We start from the raw sequence: 7,082 nt of genomic DNA on the forward strand, positions 1-7,082 counted from the left end.
GAAATGCAAAGAAAAGGAGTTTAAACTTGAATCATCTATCTGAAGGAGGGAAATGGCCTCTCAAAAACCCTGAGCTTCTGACTGGGATTTGCTGAAGAGGATAGGTTATGTTCTTCCAAGGGGAAAGCTCAGGATTTCATCAGTTCCAAACCTAAGAGATGTTAAAAGCAATGAGGGCTGAGGGCGTGGCTCAGTGGTTGAGTGTATTCCTTGAGTGCAAGGCCGTGGGTTTGATCCCCCACAACATGTACACACACTGCCCCCACACACAAAAAAGCGACCCACAATTGCAAAGAATAATTCCAAAATGTCCAGGTAAAAAACGAACTCTCAAGCGCCAGAGAGACAGAGAGGCCCTGGTTCACTCTCCTGCACCACATGGTCCCCAGCATCAGCAGAACAATCCCAAAACTGAGCCAGGAGTAGCTCAGCACTACCTCAAGGTGTGGTCGACCCCGCGTGATCCCCTCAGCACTGCTGGGAGGGACCAGACAGAGAGTGGGGAGGTGCCCTTGGGTACAGTCAGGTGTGACTGAAACATCAGATCGATCTCTCTCTCTCTCTCTCTCTCTCTCTAACTCAAACTTACAGATACACTTGAAGAAAGGGAAACACTTGGGGCTAGCAAAGATGGCTCAGAGATCACAAGGAACCCCAGCACCGCCAGAAGTAAATCACAGTACCACACCAGGAATAGCCCACACCAGCACTGCCAGGAAGTGGCCCCAAAACATAAACACTAAACAGAAGACGACAGCTTGACTACAACAGTAAAAAAATACTCTTACGGGGGGCCCAGAGCTAGTACAGCAGGTAAGGCCTTGCACACAGCCCACCTTGGTTCAATGCCCAGCATCCCATAGGGTCTCCCAGCACACCACAAGTGATTCCTGAGCGCAGAGCCAGGAGAAACTTCCTGAGCACTGCAGAGCTGAAGAGACAGTAAGTACAGTGGGCCTGGCATCCCATACAGTCCCCAGAGCACCACCAGGAGTGACGCTGAATGTAAAGCCAGGAGTTACTCCTCAGCATGACCAGGTAAAGCCCAAAAACCAGAAAGGAAGGAAGGAAGGGAGAAAGGGGGGAGGGGAGGGAGGGAAGGGGGTGGAGAGAGAGAGAATGGGCGCGCATGCTCTTGCTACTGAATGAGAATAAATGAAATTCAAGTAAAAAAGAGGAGGAAGGACCTCCAAAGCAGTTAGATAGGTAGGGGTTCCCCTAAATTTTGCCACTGCCTGTTGTTTTCCATTTCTTAACCAAAAATGTAAATAACCTAAAATTAAAGATTTTAAAATATCTAAAGTTTTCTTTTCAGATTATTAATCCCCACCCAGTTTAAGTCCTTAGAATCTAGTCTAAAAATAAAACTATGTGTCAAGTGTTCCTCAAGAAATACTATGTATACTGATTGGAATGTGAAGTAATTAACACACTTTGTGTGTGTGATCTGCCAAAAAGACTCCAGATAGCCTACGCCAAAACCAATAACAAAGGAACAACACCCACTTGACATTTTCCTTGGTTAAGCTAGGAGTAATTTTAGAAGATTTGACGTTAACTACTAAAACCATTGAGAGCAACCCAAGTAATTCCAGGAGAAATGAAGGGAACAAGATGATTCAACCACAACATGTAAAATCATCAGCAAGAATTTTTTACTCACAACTTCGAAAGAATATACTCAACCCAATCATTACTATCATGAATTTTACAGGGAAAGTAGTTCCACCCTATATAAAAAAAATACTGCTATAACACAAATATTAAGTATCAAATTTTGAACTTATTCATTTTTGCACCTTAAGGCATTTTTTTTTTTTTTTTGCACCAGGGATCAAGCCTAGGGTCCTAAAAGCATGTGAAGTTTGTGCCCTACAACTGGCAGGTCATATACCCAGTCCCATAAACTGAAAATCTTAGGGCTGGAGCAATATGGCACCCCATATGGTCCCCCAAACCCATCAGGAGTGAACCCTGAGTACAGGGACAGGAATTAAGCTCTGAGCATCACCACATATGGATTTTAAAAAATGAATTTTTTTTTTTTGCTTTTTTTGGGTCACACCTGGCGATGCACAGGGGTTACTCCTGGCTCTGCACTCAGGAGTTATTCCTGGCGGTGCTCAGGGGACCATATGGGATGCTGGGAATCGAACCCAGGTCGTCCGCATGCAAGGCAAACGCCCTACCTGCTGTGCTATCTCTCCAGCTCCCCTAAAAAATAAAAATAAATTTTAAAAGAAATAAATTTCAAAATATTTTTCAACCATCTTAGTGGTTTGAATAATCCTTCCCACCTCCCTCAAATAAGTCCACTGCCTTTCAGAAGCAGTACTTAGAATTCTCTTCTGTAGGTCAACATTAAGGCATGCTGTCTGGCTAACAAGCTCCTCCCAGGACCTCATTCTGTAAGGCCTATTATACTCCTGAAACAAAAACAATATATACTCCCTCCGGTAAGTTTTCTCGATATTTAAGTAGTGAAATACTACGAAAGTTTTTACCTGACATTTAAATGCAAAAGAATCAAGTATTACTACAAAAACTACTTGAAACAGTAATTTGAAGTTATTAAATGCATTTTTCATTTAACAGGTAATTGAGTACTTCAGAAAATGACATTTTAATTTCTAAGTTATTTAATCTTCAAAACAAAGCCCTTTGTATGTGGCATGTTTAAAGGTGAAAGCAGCTCTTTTCAGGATAGTTGTAATGTCCTATCTGACGTATAACCATCTACATTTGATCTTTCAGATGCTTTTTATCATAAATGGTCAACTTAATCTAGTTTTCTTCAGCTAAATCAAAATCCATAAAATGTCCCACTACATTTCACTCAAATATTCTACTATGAAGATCATACACACACATTATTGACAAGACTGTATAAGACTAAGCAATACAGTACAATTCATAATCACCAACACTACATCCCAAATAGAGAGGCCTTTACAATGGAACCAGTAACAGGTTTATTTTCCCAAGGATCCAGTGTTCAACTGGGTCAAATATTTCTGCTGCATATTAAAATGCTCAGCCCTCGAAGCGGTAAAGGCAAAAGCCAAATTAATCTTAACGATTTTCAGTGATACATAAATCATCCTAGCAGACATTTCCGAACCGCCACCTTAAAGTCTGTTAACATCCTAGGAAACACTTTAGCTCTTCAAAAAGATCAATCAGAACAACACAGCTATCTTAGGTGTGAATTACGTTTCCAGAGCGAAAGACCTTACAATCGTAACTGGAATCCAGGGAATCAATCTAAAGAAACGCCTCACTATCTAGAAACTGTTACTAAACTGAAAACACTCGCATTCTCTGTGGTCTATATAACCAGCCAACTTCTATGTGGCCGGGGACAGGACTTGCACGGCCAAAGACCGCTTCTAACACCGCATCAGCAGGCGGGACACTTGCAAAATCAGCATCTGGGCTGCAAGCATCCCCCAGGTACCAACCCATTCACCCTGGCCTAAGTGCAAAATCGAAGCCAAAAACCTGCGCAACGCAACCCGTTTCCATCGCGATCGGCGTGAACATCAAGAAGGGGAAAGAAAGTTCAAGAGCAAGAAAGTTAAAAAAAGGAAAAAAAAAAAGGGCAACTGAGAGAACTCCAAATGGCATCCACCGAAAGCCCAAACTGGCTCCTGCCCCTGCGACCCCGCTCACCTGTCCCCGCGGCACCCCCGGTTACCTGCCAACGCTCCCCAAACGCATCCCGGGGCCGCGGCCCTGCAGACCCCGGGGCGCAGAGGGGGCGGGGGGCGCGAGGGCCCGAGGGCACGCCGGGGGTGGGCACCCCCCGCCCCCCGCCCGCCGGCGGCGCCCTCGGCCGGGCACACCCTGCGGGGCCCCGCCGAGAGAACAATGAATGGGCCCCGCCGCCGCGCCGCATCCCGGGGCCGCGCGGCCCACGCTGCCCCCCGGCGGGCGGGGGGCGCCGGCCGCTGCCCGGGCCCCGCGCCGGGGGTGGGGGTGGGGTGTCAGGCGCCGGGAGCCCCGCCGCGCCGGCCCGGCCCGGCCCGGCCCGGCCCACCTGGGGGTGACGCCGCCGGTCCCGGGCGCCGCCGGGCGGGGATGCGCGCGCCCCGCTCCGCTCGCCGCGCCCGCCGCCGCCGCCGCCCCCCGCCCGGCCGCCCGCCCGCCCCGCGCCCCGCCGCCCACCTGGCGGGGCCGCGCCCCTCCGGGTCCCGTCGTCCGGCGGCGGCGGCGTCGCGGCCGCTCCTCCTCCCCGCGGCGGCGGCGGTCACATCGGGCGCGTGCCCAGCCCGGGGGACGGGGCCCCGGGCGGCCCCCGCATCGTCGCACGCGCGCCCCAAAGCCCGGCCGGCCGGCCCGCCGCGGGCGCCCCGACAGGCCCGCCGCCTCCCGCCTCACGCCCGGCCCCGGCGCGCTCCCGCCATCTAAGATGGCGGCCCCAGCGCCCGCGACCCACAGACGCTCGGGCGGCCCCGGCGGCGGGCGGGCGGGCGGGCGGGCGGGCGGGCGCGGCGCCGTCCCTCGGCGCTCCTCCTCCCGGCCTGCGGCGCCGCCGGCTCGGGCCCCGCGCGCGCGCTCCCCCGCCCGGCCGCGGGCGGCGCTCTGCGGGCTCGGCGCTCGGCGCTCGGCCGCTCTGGCCTGGGCGCGGGGGCGGGGCCTCGCCTGCCGGCGCCGGCGCCGTCGCTCCCTCCGCCCCGGCGGCCCGCCGGACGGCCCGGGCGCCGCTGACGGGACGGGGCGGCCCTTGACGGGGGCGCCGCTGACGGGGCGGCCGCTGACGGGGAGGGACGCGGCGCCGCTGCTGGGGACTACGGGTCGGGCCGCCACTGACCGGGCCACAGCTGACGGGGCGGCCGCTGACGGGGAGGGACGCCGGGCCCGGGCGTCTCTGACGGAGCGACTGCTGACGGGTCCCGGGCGGCCACTGACGGGGGCACCCCCCATTGACAGGGCGACCGCTGACGGGGACGCCGGGCCGGGGCGCCTCTGACGGGGCGACCGCTGACGGGCCGACAGCTGACTGGGCGGCCGCTGACGGGCGCGCGTTTACGGGGCGACCGCCGACGGGGAGGGACGCCGGGCCCGGGCGTCGCTGACGGGGACTCCATTCCGGGTCGGGACGCCACTGACGGGGGCACAACTGACGGGGCGGTCACTGACGATAGCACCCCTCACGGGGCGCCTTTGACGGGGCGGTCACTGACGGGAGCGCCATTTACGGGGCGACCGCTGACGGGGACGCCGGGTCTGGGAGCCGCTGGCGGGGCGACCGCTGACGAGGATGCCGGGCCGGGATCGGGCACCTGGCGACCCGCCCCGACGCTTCCGGATCCTGGACCGGGGCCTCCTTCCCGCCTTGCCAGGCCCGGAGATGACCAGACGTTCCCAGGGACTCGCCGCGGACAGGGCTAGTTCCCGCCGGGGCGCGACCCCCGCGGAGTCCGACCCCTCTGGGTGCAGTCGCAGCCCCAGGACGCAGTTTCCTCGTCTGTCAACTGGGTCCGACCCCCGCCCCACCTTCAGATCTGACAGACAGGTCGGGAGGAAGGTCGGATAACGGGAGAAAGTTTGGTCCAAAGTGATGAAAAGCTGCTTTGCAGCCGCCTTCCGCAGTTGAGCGTCATCTCGCGACATCCTCGACATCCGCGGTGTCCAAACCCCTGTCACAGCCCTTCAGCTTCGGGGCGCCGATGACAGAAATCCTGCCATCCTGTGTCCAAATGTCTGTGTTTAGGGGCCCAAGTGATCGTACCCAGGGCAAGATGCTTGCCTTATTAGGTAGCCAACTGCACCGAAGTGAGTGACCCCCCCCAGCAGAGCCCAGAGTAGTCCCCAGCATCACCGGGTATGGCCAGAAAAAAAAAAATACAACAGAAAAATAAAAAATAAATGTTTGCATTAGAGAAGCTCTGTGGAAGATGTGGATTAATTAAACAGGAAATGGGTTAAATAAACAGCACCATGCACAGTATAGGAAGTCAAGTTAGAACAAACTAGATCTGCACTAGATCCGATGCTGATTTTTTTTAAAAACCAAGAAGTGGAACATGATGTACGGTGAGATTTTACTCAATACCAGGACAACAAAACTGGCCCGTTCCTGCTCACCTGCTCACCCAGGCTCTGATGGCACACGTTTTTATGAGTATTGGGAAGTCAGCTATAGTCACAATCTCCTTCCTATTTCTCAAAGAGATAAAGTGTACTCAAGTATTACGTGCAAGCTTAAAGAAAAATTAAAATGGCTAGAGAAAAGTCAGGAAGGTGCTTACCAGGCAGGAGGTCGTCCCAGGTTGCATCCCAGGTGCCACAGATGGTCCCCTGAACCCTCCAAGAGGTTACCGAACACAAAGCCAGAAATAAATCCTGAACATCTCTGGGTGTGGCCCAAAATTTAAAAAAAAAATACAGATGAGATCACGACAAGGCTATGTGAACTTGGGGCCAGAGAGATAGTTCAGTGGGTAGGGCATTTGCCTTGCATGCAGCAGACCTGGATTCTATCCCCAGCAACCATCTCCTCCCTCAGGCACCTCCTCCAGGAATGATTCCTGAATGCATAGCCAGGAATAACCCCTGAGCATCGACCAGTGAGCCTCCACACCCAAAAAAAATCTATGTAAACCAACATGAAAATACATAGGGAAGGACTATGAGGCAATGAATGAATACAGAATTGCTGCGAGACGAATTTTTTAAAATCAGAATAGCAGGACAGAAAGGTAACTCAAAAGGCTAGACCACATGCTTTACACATGGGAGACCGTTTCCAGGAGCACTAGATTCAGCATCACCCCCACGTCTCACAACCCCAGATCTGCAGGTAGTCCCTGAGCACCTCTAGGTATGTTCCTTTTCACCCCCCACCCCCAAGGAAAAATAACAGTAACACCCCCCTGTGAGTTAAATTAGCTTACAAGAAACATGAAAGATTGTACAGCAGGTCAGGCACTTGTCTTGTATTTGGTCAACCCAGGTTGCTGCCCATATGGTCCCTAACAGGACTGATCCCTGAGCACAGAGCCAGGAGTACGCCTTGAGCACTGCTGGGTCTATGCCCCCTGGCCCCCCAAAATTAGTTTAACTAAATGGCACATGGT

At 53.9% G+C, this 7,082-nt stretch overlaps 1 protein-coding gene across 2 annotated transcripts in view; it reads right to left on the reverse strand.

Annotated features, from left to right (window-relative positions):
* RAF1 (Raf-1 proto-oncogene, serine/threonine kinase) overlaps window positions 1–4,467 on the reverse strand; it is a 55,316-nt gene extending 50,849 nt beyond the window's left edge. The window contains exon 1 of one of the 2 annotated variants that reach the window (XM_056129362.1): window positions 4,168–4,467. The gene's annotated coding sequence lies outside the window, so the exon portion shown is untranslated. The remainder of the gene's footprint in view (window positions 1–4,167) is intronic. The other variant, XM_056129363.1, reaches the window with a different exon arrangement.
* Window positions 4,468–7,082: the final 2,615 nt, after the last annotated feature.

Source organism: Sorex fumeus, unplaced genomic scaffold (assembly GCF_029834395.1).
Source record: "Sorex fumeus unplaced genomic scaffold, SorFum_2.1 ptg000072l, whole genome shotgun sequence".
NCBI classification, from domain to species: domain Eukaryota; kingdom Metazoa; phylum Chordata; class Mammalia; order Eulipotyphla; family Soricidae; genus Sorex; species Sorex fumeus.